Below are 10,661 nucleotides of genomic sequence, written 5' to 3' on the forward strand. Positions count from 1 at the left end.
GCCTACGGTGCACCGTTCGGTGCGCCCTTTGGTCCTACGGAGAGCTGGCGCGATAGCGCGTCGGATGGTGGTGGTCTCTGGGCCTGGGGTGGCCGGAGTCAACGGCGGCGAGCTCGGTTGCGGCCGCTGGAGTTCGGGCGCGGGCGGGGACGCGGTTGCGGTGGCCGTGGCGATGGTAGTTTAGCACCTACGGCGTCTACGTGGTGCGGTGAGTTCGATGGGCGCATGCCCGGGACCAAATGGTCACCGGAGCATCACCGGAGACGCGCGCGGGTGGCGGCGCATTCGGTTGCAGGCGAGGCAACGGCTACGGCGCATGAGGGAAAACGGAGAGGGGGAGCAGGAGCAGGGGCTCACGGTGGGTGCGACGAGCTGCTCAGTGGGCTCGGGGGAGGTCAGAAGCAAGCGGGGCCGCGGAGGCGATCTCGTCATCGGGAGGTCGAAGACGAGCTCGGTGAAGACGTTCGGGGGCCTCCGGCGGGGCGTGGCTCGGTGAGGCGGTCGAGGAAGAAGTGGCGGAGCTTCTGGGCGCGTCGGCGAGGCGTGGGGGGAGGCGGTGGCCGCGGTGGTGGCGAGCGGCGGCGACGAACCCGTTCGGGTAGGTGAGAGAGAGAGGTCTAGGGGAGGGGATGAGCAAGGGGGAGAGCAGGAGGGGGTCGAGGGGAGCGCGTGGCGTCTCCGGGGACGTCCAGGGAGAAGCGGCAAGCAGGAGATGGTTGGGGCGCGTGGTCGCGCGCGTCAGGCACGCGCCCAGCGTCCTCCTGGCGCGGTGGAGACGACGACTGGCAGCACCAGTCAGCTGGACCAGTGCAGATGGGCTGCCAGGTAAGTGGCCCAGGTAGGCTCTCTCTCTCTCTGGTTTTTCTATTTATTAATGTTTTCTATTTTCTGCAATTGGTTTTGATTTGATTTAAAACATCAAATCATTTTTTGAACTTTCTATAAATTGTTATGTCAGCTCAGGAACTAGTCCAAGGTCACAGGCAACTTACAAAAATATTAGAACTTTATTTCTTATATAACAGAAATAAATTCAACTCAAATATGTCATTGATTTAAGTCAAAGGCCCAAAATAAATATTTCTGTGATTCCAAAAATATTGGTTTGAATTTTACCTCTTACCAATATTTTCAGAGAGTAACAGGAACATTTCTTTGGACTCATTTGATGGGAATTAAATGTTGATTATTTTTAAAAGGTTTCTGAGGCTTTGAAAACTCCCTCAATTCAAATTTTCAGACTTTAGACATGATGAACATGCAAGGACAAGAAAAGGCTAAACTAGGGTTGTGACAACTCACCCCCACTAAACAAGAATCTCGTCCCGAGATTCAAGACGTGAGGTAAGAAGACAGAGGGGGCACAAGACCAACACAATCTTCGCGATCCAGGTTGCACCTCATAAGGTTGTTGATTCGTTGCATACGTTGATCTTGACATCCTCGCTTTTGAGATCTTCATCCACGCGATGACAACGGAAAGAAACTCTACTAGGATTGATCTTCTCGAAGATCGAGCTATACAAGATCAACTCGCGGAATGAGATGTTGAAACATCTCGAGTTGAGACACCAAACACATCGAGAGGGATGGAAGAACAAACGACGAGGTTTGATTTGGTGGGCAACAATTCCACGCTTAGAGAGATGGTGGATGGTGTCAAGGTGGCGAGGAAATAATTGCCATGATCCCATAACGGGGCACCTTGGGGGAGGTGACTCGTAGAGTTATTCCCTTAAATGGCAAAAAGAATTACTTTTGATATCTTGATCACTGAAACTCTTTATACCAGCCTAAGGCAATCACAATCGATCGTTTGGCGGAGTTCAAAGGAATGGCATATCCGGATTCGAATGGATGATGCGGACTACCTTGTTGAAGACAACGTGATGGATGATTTTGCTTTTCATCGGGAATGGATGGGACCCATGGTAGGACCACTTTTGAAGATGATCCTAAACAACAATTACCGAGAGGGCAGCCCATGGGAATTGGCACAACGACGGTGCAAGCTGGGAACCAAATGTAGATGTTGGGAATGTTCCACCAATCATATATGCCTGAGATTCAGATCTGGTTGGCGTCAGGATATTCCAGACTTATCCAGTCTAGAGAGAAAAATGAAAGATTGCAACACAAATCGACGAGATGGCGTTGCGAGATTCTCGGGAGATGAACTACGATAGCAAGCTCCAAAACATGAGCTGGTTCTACTACATACATGTGAACACATTGTCCAAGACAAGCATGACCACATAGTAGTCTTACAACACAACACTACCGAGTTCCGACTGGGAACCATCATTGCGGAGAGCGAAGTCCTGCGCATGTACCTTTGGGTCCTTAAGGATTAGCACTTAAGAACTTATTTTCCTTGAACAAATCAATCGGTGGCTTGGTGTGCTAGGGATTACATATGGAATGTAGATGATCAGCATATCAGACCATAGAATACTTCGCACGGGCATGACTGACTTGGGATGATTCCAAAGGAAGCAAAAACTAACTTTCTCGAATTCACGGCGGCAACTTACATCTAAAGCACGTGAATCAAAGGAAGTCACTCCTTTCATCCAAACATAGGCTTCATGAACGGAACATGAAGATAATGCTTACAAAAGTTTCCAATACTAGCTTGATGTTCAACATGAATCATGGAGGAGAGAAAATGCCGCTGATGGGCTCAACAGCAAATCATCGGAATTTCCATATCACTGGACTTCCACCATCATGTGAACACGGTGATAGCATTGGTCAGACCAAAACATGTAATGGTGTATGTTCGAGGGATCAACTAGGAGTAAGACAACATTACGAACATCATTGGTTCTGATTTGACTTGACGATAGCCCATACTCAAGTCAAAGTTTTGACAAGGCAATAGATCCAACAACTGATCACGAGGACCAATCGATGGAGATATCATCTTTCTTCAACACACACACACACACACACACAAAAAGATATCCCTTAACATGATCTAAGTCGGACAAGCTTTTATCTTCCAACTCTCCAAGTTGTTGTTTGGCTTAACCAACTAGCTCAGGGGTATCCAACACAGATTCTTGGAGAATGGGTGGTTTGGAGGAAAACCAACATGATCACAAACTCAACATAACAGTCAGGGGACAACCTGGTGATACTTCCGAGAAGATATTCGGAAAATCACGAACCACCGAAATGTTATTAAGCTCGGGAGCAATCTTGCTTTCAAGGCAAGATGATATGATCAAAAGAGTGAGGGATTGACACAATCCTAACTCATTGATCGAAGAGTTCACCGGAAACAAGGACTAGGTAGCACGATCAATCTTAGGATGATGATTCAATAACCAACACGCTAAGAATGAGAATATTGTCCATTAACTACCAAGCAACGAGGTTGCAAGGAGTATCGATTTCACACATCACAGTTCACTTGTCGGCATTCCGGTTACAACAACACGGAACTGAGGAATGAATAATGATAGCGAGAAGTATCACTGCGTCAAGAATTCATAAGAGATGGTGCAATTCTCATGGCATTCTTGACATAAAGATGGTGACACTCCAAGGTAGAACAGAGCAAAAGCTGGATTGGCATTTTGATCCACGGAATACAACTACTTTGACCCAATCCTGGACATGGATGAGGTACTGGAGTTTGTTTCTCCTAGTCATTCCAGAATACAACGACTTGACGACCACAAGAGCAATAGGCATCAATGAACGAATGCACACATACTCTTGACTATAAATTGATAGACGAGGGCCAGGAAATAACTAAAGAGGGACAACCCAAAAGAACATATGATTTTCTGAGTTGTGGATGCATGGTTTAGCATGTCGAACGAAGTTCAACAGGTTTCTTCCGGATAACCCATGCAGAAAGGTAGGACTAGCAGATTCACAATTCTTGAATGGAGAACCCATTAAGAGCACTCTTATTGTGATCTTTTGGTTCAAAGGCTTTTGCCATATTGGTTAATGGTATTGGAAGAAGGATATACCACGGACCTCGAGGACTATCACAAAGGTTACTAATATCTTAAGGGAACTAGCAAATACTAACAACATGAAGTAGGGTGAATCTCGGGTTCAAGAACCCAGGAATAGAATACCTACTAACTAATAACATCACGGGATGCTTTCGAAAATGATGGCCAGAACCATTACACGGGGAACACAAAACAGGGTAGATTACTAGGTGATCCTGACACCTAGGGTCATAATAATAGCTCCAACATATATGTCGAGGCAACAGAGTACCTCAACTCACTGATTAGTGTGATTAATCTGGCCCAAATGGTCATCAGGAACATGGAGGAATGATTACAAGTGCATCAGACTATCTAGGAACCTGGGATGACTCGGGCAGCATAACGGCTGTAAATGCTCAAAAAGATTTGAGCATCCTGAAAAATAGTGGCATGACCACTCAGCATCACAATATCAAGGTTCTGAGGCTAGCTATGAACATACGGAAATAGTAGAAACTGAACTGAGACTTGAATCCATCAATCCTATAAGTCTATGGATTAGTAACACGTCATCCTGATAGATAGATGAGAAGGCCTAGTTCTTAATCCCCGTAGAAGAGAAGAGGCTGACTCAGATCAGAAGGGCATAAGGTATAAGGAGTAAAAAGAGCCTTACGTTCCCTTTCCCAATCAATTCCCTTACATAATTAAAGCATTTCTAGACACAACTTCGACCAGTTTGGCTTGGTAATCCTACAGGCAGTCAGGCTCCGATACCAAAGCTGTCAGGACCCCGATTCCAAGTCACATCGATCTAGCCGGTAACACCTCATATCACTTTGCGGCCTCACGCATGGTATTCCCACGGGTGTCGCCTTACCATGGCCCGGGACCGTTTGCGCCTTTTAGCTCACGTATATGATAGTGTCGCTAGCATCCATATCACAGAGAACCCGGGCCGACATGACTAGTCGTGAACCCAAAGTGGCACTAACTTACGGGGACAGGCATACATGAATCAACATCGAGCATGTCGGTCAGCAGCGTGCGAATCCGGGCTGTAGCACTGGGCTAACAGGACTCCGGTGAACCGGGCTGTAGCAGGCTAGGCAGGACTCCGGATGTCACCGCGTGACATTTCCCCGAAGGGACAGACACAGGAACGAAGTGAATCACATGCCGGCCAGTCAAGTGTTCCGGAGCAGTAGTGCTGGGCTAGCAGGACTACGGTGAACCGGGCTGTAGCGGACTACTGTGGCTCATGGAAGCACAAGACTACATTTCCCCATAAGAGAGACTACCAAGGATAAACAACTAGGTTGTTGGATCCCACACATACCAAGCATTTCAATCATACACACAATATGCTCGATATGTGTAAATACAACATGGCATCACAACAAAACTCTACGACTCAAAGTATTTATTCATTAGGCTCCGAGGAGTGAGATATTACAAACATGGGTCTCATGACCCAACATTCAGAGCATACAAGTCAAAGCACATGCGAAAGCGTAACATGTCTGAGTACGGACATCTACAAATGAAAAAGGCTGAGAAGCCTGACTATCTACCAGATCCTGCCAAGGGCACAAGATCGTAGCTGAGGTATCAAGCTAAACGTCGAAGTCCACACGGAACTACTAACGAGACTGATGTCTCTCTGCAAAACATAAAATAGGCAAACGTGAGTACAAATGTACCCAGCAAGACTTACATCAGAACAAACTACATATGCATCATTATCAACAAAGGGGGTGGTGGAGTTTAACTGCAACAAGCCAGCTTTGACTCGGTGGCTCCTAAACTATGACTGCAAGTAACTCTTTTGAGGTGGCGGACACGAGTCCACATATTCACCATATCAATACACCACTATGGATCCGCTCTCCTCTCCCTACGGGAAGGTCATCCATAGCACTCACGCTTATCTTGCGAGTTTTAGAGTATCCACTTTCACTTGTCTATGAACTGTATAGGCAACCAAGTAGTCCTTTACCGCGGACGCGGCTATTCGAATAGATGATGTTAACCCTGCAGGGGTGTACTTCTTCACACACGCTCTCACCACTTATCGCCGTTTACACGACATGTACTCGGCAACCTTCAAGCGGAAGCCCAGCGAGGGTGTCGGCCTACCTAAACACTCAAGCCTCTAGTCCAGGTTTATCGCCTATTCAGGTTCCATCCGCAGGGAGTCCGGCCGAGGTTTCCACATACGGCCCCGAACGATGTGTACGGGGTTCCGAGACACCAAACGGGCGCCCGGCATGCCCGGCAACATGCCTACCGCATCACAGCCCAGCCCTCGGGTCAGCGCTGCGCACGGCCTCCGGCATACTACAAACACCAGAAACTACTTGCAACTCCTGGACAGAGGACAAGGGTGGATAAGAAGCCGGGAGGGTCCATTGGTTTCGGGCCCAATGCATGGTAGTAGCTGAATCTTAAATCACACATACAGATCTCAGTGCTTTAGGACGGTTCCAATGAAACAACCCACCATGTACTCCTACATGGCCTCTCATCGATACCTTTACCAAATCGTGTTCACACACTTAGCTCACACCCAGTAGGACATGTTCATCACCATTCCAAATCATCCCTGATGAATCAGACCTGACTCAACTCTAAGCAGTAGCAGGCATGACAAACAAGCATGAATGAGTAGGCACATCAGGGCTCAAACAACTCCTACTCATGCTAGTGGGTTTCATCTATTTACTGTGGCAATGACAGGTCATGCAGAGGAAAAGGGGTTGAGCTACCGCAGCATGTAACACTTGAATCGATGTTGTCCTAATGCAGTAAAAGAGAGAAGGAGCGAGAGAGTGGGATTGTATCGGAATGAACAAGGGGGTTTTGCTTGCCTGGCACTTCTGAAGATGATATAGCTCTTCATCGGTGTCATCGAACTCATCATCGGAACATACGTCTACCGAGGGGGAACAACCACCGGCAAACACAGAAAGAACACAATCAATGCAATGCACAGTATGATGCATGATCATGACATGTCAATATGCTGTGATTTGAGCTAATGCAGCTAAGAACAGAAGGGTTTGACTTGATTTGAACCTAAGGTTCAAATTCAAATTCAAACTAAGAACTTATATAGTGCATTATCATGTTTTGATCTAACCAGCAAGGTTAAGTTTTTTAAACATGCATGAAACCGGTACAGATGGATAGATTGGATTTTTCTGATCATTTTTCATATATAAATCTTTTCATTTGGAGTTACAGATTAATTTCTATGATTTTTTGAAGTTTATAGCATTTTTTGGAATTTCCTGAATAAACTTAAATCCAGAAAATGCTTTACTGCGTCAGCATTGCGCAAGGCTGATGTCAGCAGGTCAACTGGGACGGTCCAGGTCAAACCTGACCAGTGGGTCCCGAACGTCAGTGTAATAGGGCAGGGACAGAGGCTGACCAATGGGTCCGGGTCAACGTTGACGTGGCATGGTCAAAATGACATGTGGGGCCGGCTATATTAACTTAAACTAGACAGGGAATAAATCCCGGGGTTAATTAAGGCATGGGGCCCATAGTCAGTGAGAGAGGCGGTTAGTTAGCTGGGTTATTAGTGGCTAATGACAGCGCCACGTCAGCGTCACCGGAGTTACGCCGGCGGCGACCATAAACGCGGCGGAGGCATACTGGAGGGGCTCGGGTTTCACCTACGGTGCACCGTTCGGTGCGCCCTTTGGCCCTACGGAGAGCTGACGCGATGCTGCATCGGATGGTGGTGGTCTCCGGGCCTGGGGTGGCCGGAGTCAACGGCGGTGAGCTCGGTTGTGGCCGCCGGAGTTCGGGCGCGAGCGGGGACGCGGTTGCGGTGGCCGTGGCGATGTGCGTTTAGCACCTACGGCGTCTACGTGGTGCGGTGAGTTCGATGGGTGCATGCCTGGGACCAAATGGTCACCGAAGCATCACCGAAGACGAGCGCGGGCGGCGGCGCATTCGGTTGCAGGCGAGGCGACGGCTACGGCGCATGAGGGGAAAACGGAGAGGGGGAGCAGGATCAGGGGCTCACGGTGGGTGCGACGAGCTGCTCAGTGGGCTCGGGGGAGGTCAGAAGCGAGCGGGGCGGCGGAGGCGATCTCGTCGTCAGGAGGTCGAAGACGAGCTCGGTGAAGACGTTCGGGGGCCTCCGGCGGTGCGTGGCTCGGTGAGGCGGTCGAGGAAGAAGTGGCGAAGCTTCTGGGCGCGTCGGCGAGGCGTTGGGGAGGCGGTGGCCGTGGTGGTGGCGAGCGGCGGCGACGAACCCGTTCGGGTAGGTGAGAGAGAGAGAGGTCCAGGGGAGGGAATGAGTACGGGGGAGAGCGGGAGGGGGTCGAGGGGAGCGTGTGGCGTCTCCGGGGACGTCCAGGGAGAAGCGGCAAGCAGGAGGTGGCCGGGGCGCGTGGTCGCGCGCGTCGGGCACACGCCCAGCGTCCTCCTGGCGCGGTGGAGACGACGACTGGCAGCGCCAGTCAGCTGGGCCGGTGCAGATGGGCCGCCAGGTAAGTGGCCCAGGTAGGTTCTCTCTCTCTCTCTCTCTGGTTTTTCTATTTATTAATGTTTTCTATTTTCTGCAATTGGTTTTGATTTGATTTAAAACATCAAATCATTTTTGAACTTTCTGTAAATTTTTATGTGAGCACAAGAACTAGTCCAAGGTCACACAACTTACAAAAATATTTGAACTTTATTTCTTATATAACAGAAATAAATTCAACTCAAATATGTCATTGATTTAAGTCAAAGGCCCAAAATAAATATTTCTGTGATTCCAAAAATATTGGTTTGAATTTTACCTCTTACCAATATTTTCACAGAGTAACAGGAACATTTCTTTGGACTCATTTGATGGGAATTAAATGTTGATTATTTTTAAAAGGTTTCTGAGGCTTTGAAAATTCCCTCAATTCAAATTTTCAGAATTTAGACATGATGTACATGCACGGACAAGCAAAGGCTAAACTAGGGTTGTGACACTAATTTCCCATTTGCAATAAATTTTTTGGAATTTGCAACCCCTTTGATATTACTTTTAACAGATACTGACCATACTCTTTGGCCAGGCCGGAATGCATCCCTCCTCGTCTTGAAAGATTTGCAGCCCAGTAAGTCGGAGAAAACAAATAGGCCTAGCTTGGGTATTCTTCCAAAAGAAATAGTGGGCTACCTATTTTCCCAAAGAAAAATCTACTGGGCTGGTCATGTTGTTAGACGGGCCACAGAGACCGCACAACCCAGTTTATAGCCTGCTCCTCTGAACAAATCCTCAAAAGAAAGTTGTGCAATTATGTCGTTAATTGACTATACGTTGAAAATGATGTGGGTCCCAGATATCAGCAGGGTGGATTAGAGTAAAAAATGAGGGGTGCATCTGAGTAGAAAAAGAGGGGCTTGCTTGTGTTCGGGAGTGGGCCTGGTGGGTCCATACTGTCATACTCACAACTAAAGTCCTCTCCTGATTCACTATGTTGACAGGGCCGGACGGCGGCGCCGCGGCGAGCGCACCAAGGCGGAGGATAAAGTGTTGTCGCCAATGTGCTGGGCTGGGTTGGACATTCTTATTGAAAAATAAAAATGGACCGGAACTATTTACGACGTTGACTATGATTTGCATGGGTCCGCTGGTTGCAGGAAGAAAATGGTGGGAGAAAGAAGACTGGTCGCTATCTTTGCCTAAGAATAATATCGACTGAATGTAACGACAGTATCATAAGAAATAATATTCTCATGTTAAATCGTGAATTTAAAGAACTAGTGCATGAGCATTTAGCTTTATTTATTTATGTTTAGGGGACCATGAGCATGTACCTGGGCCAGATTCATGTGAGAGCCTCCCTTCCTGTTAATTATGGGCTCCTCTATTGGGCCTTCATCAGTGGGCTGCATGTTAGCAACAAGTGGAAAATGTGTTCTGTACCAAAAATAGTATGCGCTATGTACGGTACGGGGCACTAAAGGATCTGACCGTGCAATGACTTCCAAAACATTGTGTTTGTCGTTCTAACAACACATTTATTCAACCAACAGACGAAATATACTACTGATTGTACATTGAAAACAGCAGCAGCAGCAACCAGGGCTAGGGGTGCAACAACAGTAGTAAGCAGGCCAGAAGAGTAAAGACACAGCTCTCTCTTCCAAACCAAACGTCGGCCATCATTACAAAAGGGCTACCAAAAAAGAACAAGTGTATGCATCAAACTAAATAAAGATCCTACTACACCAAGTGTACGCATCTAAATAATTGGCTCAGTTAGACGTTACTATTTATTAAGCTGTGGAGATTGGCTGACGGCTTGAACCAGATGGGTGCCTGACGGGGGAAACTCCAGCCAGCAAGTCGAAGTCTGATACTTGCGACCCTCTCTCCTACTTTGGGCTGCAGAGCATGGCGGCACATATCAGGGTATGGTGCATGCAAAGACGCATGGTACGTTGTGTACACACAGTTTTGCCTGATGAACAGAACCGCGCTGCCATCATGATCCTTGCCATCGGTTATCTCCTGGTTAATCGGATGATTCAGTCTGAGAAACATAGAGCGTGTACCAAGGCTACTTACCAGCCTCCATTCAAAAATTCCTGAAGGCCCAGAGAAGCTGGATCCTGCTCAAAGACCTTGCACTGATTGTGATTGTATTCCGTGAAACAACATGTTCGGTACGTGCGAATGATCATCGATTGTTTGCCGTCGTC

Source organism: Triticum aestivum, chromosome 4D, assembly GCF_018294505.1.
Source record: "Triticum aestivum cultivar Chinese Spring chromosome 4D, IWGSC CS RefSeq v2.1, whole genome shotgun sequence".
Lineage (NCBI taxonomy): Eukaryota > Viridiplantae > Streptophyta > Magnoliopsida > Poales > Poaceae > Triticum > Triticum aestivum.